This window comes from Sinocyclocheilus rhinocerous, unplaced genomic scaffold (assembly GCF_001515625.1).
Source record: "Sinocyclocheilus rhinocerous isolate Xijiao unplaced genomic scaffold, SAMN03320098_v1.1 scaffold16938, whole genome shotgun sequence".
In the NCBI taxonomy this organism is placed as follows: domain Eukaryota; kingdom Metazoa; phylum Chordata; class Actinopteri; order Cypriniformes; family Cyprinidae; genus Sinocyclocheilus; species Sinocyclocheilus rhinocerous.
The window spans coordinates 914-2799 of NW_015665992.1; the positions used below are offsets into that span (position 1 = coordinate 914).

At 39.1% G+C, this 1886-nt stretch overlaps 1 long non-coding RNA gene across 1 annotated transcript; it reads left to right on the plus strand.

The window, feature by feature from the left end:
- Nucleotides 1–566: 566 nt before the first annotated feature.
- On the plus strand, nt 567–1163 carry LOC107731695 (uncharacterized). The gene is made up of 3 exons (XR_001638801.1): nt 567–664; nt 746–875; nt 959–1163. It is a non-coding gene; the product is annotated as an uncharacterized LOC107731695 (long non-coding RNA).
- Nucleotides 1164–1886: the final 723 nt, after the last annotated feature.

The window sequence follows — 1886 nt, forward strand, 5'->3', positions numbered from 1 at the left end:
TACTTAAGAATATTTAATAAACTATATTTCATTAAACCAAATGAAATCCAAAAGTAAAAAAGTAAAGTGCAACATAGAGTGCAAGAAGCGAGTGTCCTTCTCAGAGTCCAACTCACTGAAATCAGAGTTCAGTATTATAGTGTAAGAATGACAACATATCCACGTGTTCTGGTCTGCTAATAATACAATTATAATCAAAAAACACTTTTTAAAGGAGTATATACCACTGTTTAACCACTAGGTGGCTGTATAGCCCTGTATATAAATACATATAAACCGTTTGCTGCAGTGCAGAGTGAGAACGTAAGACATAAAGCACATTACTTATATTAGGTTTGGATATATTTTCAGACATTATTAAAGACTGGTTTTAGTAAAAGTTGACACAAATGTTGATTATACTGCACAGCGTCTAGTCACGGATAACTTCAGCAGTTAAACTGTCTCCTCTTGATTGTGTTTATTACTGGCTGTTTGTTTGCGGTTTAGCTCAGTGAAAATGCTGGCGTTAGACGTGATTCTTGATGTGAATTCATGTTTATCTCCACAGCAGATGATGTTTGTTGTGCTGACATGAATCTGTTTTCTCTCAGGACTACATCCATCGTGTGGGCCGCACCGCCAGAGCAGGGAGATCTGGGAAATCCATCACCTTCGTCACACAGTCAGTCTCAGTCTTTCTGTCTCGTTTATTAACTCTTCAGTGTCTTCAGGTGTGTTAGTGGCTCTCACTGTGTTTGTGCAGGTATGACGTGGAGCTGTTCCAGCGAATCGAAGCGCTGATCGGGAAGAAACTGCCCGCCTTCCCCACACAGGAAGAGGAAGTGATGATGCTGCTGGAGCGAGTGAGCGAAGCGCAGAGATTCGCTCGGATCGTGAGTGCTCCTCCTGTGTTTGTGTGTGAGATCTCTGATGAACGTGAGTCTGATGAACGCATGTGTGTCTGTTTCTGTGTCAGGAGATGAAGGAAAGCTCAGAGAAGAGGAAGCGGCCGAAAGCAGACGAGGAAGAGGCTGACGACAGAGAACAGTCGAGCGGCGTGAGGAAGAAGATCAAGGGCGGCTCCTTCAGAGGAAGAGCGAAGCGAGGACGCTGAGACTCTGCTGGAGTTTGCTTTAGTACATCTAATAAATAATGCATTTTTCCACATTACAGCGTCTTGCTTTTTATTTTGGCTTTCTGACCACAAATAGTGTGTCTGATAGAAGTGAAAGTGGTTCATAATTCATAAAGCACAATAATCATCTGTCCTGAGCTCATCCAGGGAAGAGAGGAATCACTAGAGCTGAGGAGAATATATTGATTTCTCGATTTTAATCAATTCTCATTTTGACAAACCAACATCAACTCTTAAATGCCAAGAATCAGTCTCTCCTGTTTTCAGTTGATTTGTGAACAAAACATAGAGAAACTTTATTTGTAGTGCCTCCCACACAATAATCGTAATAATCTGAGTTTACATTTGATATGAAACCAAGTCTCTGCTTTAAATTCTGTCAGTTTTATTAAATGTTTTATGAAATTTTATGAAATCAGTAAATGTGTTTTTGTCACTGTTTAATGTGTGGTGACAGATGCTGTAGTGAAGTGATCATCTCTTCCTCTTTACAACTAGTTACAGCAGCAAATAAACATGAACGAACATCAGAAGAATCAGAACCGCTCACTGAAATCAATTATGAATCATGGAATCTATCAATCAGTGATTCAACTGCAGAAAGATTTCAATAAAACAGCAGCTCGAGATCAATAACCTCACATTTACCTCAGGAAAGACATTCAATGAGCATAAACTCAAGAGTCAGCTAGAAAAATAACTCTAGAGTATATAGATTAATAATATCATATTCATGATATTTTCACTGAACCTGTTCTTCAATATTTAA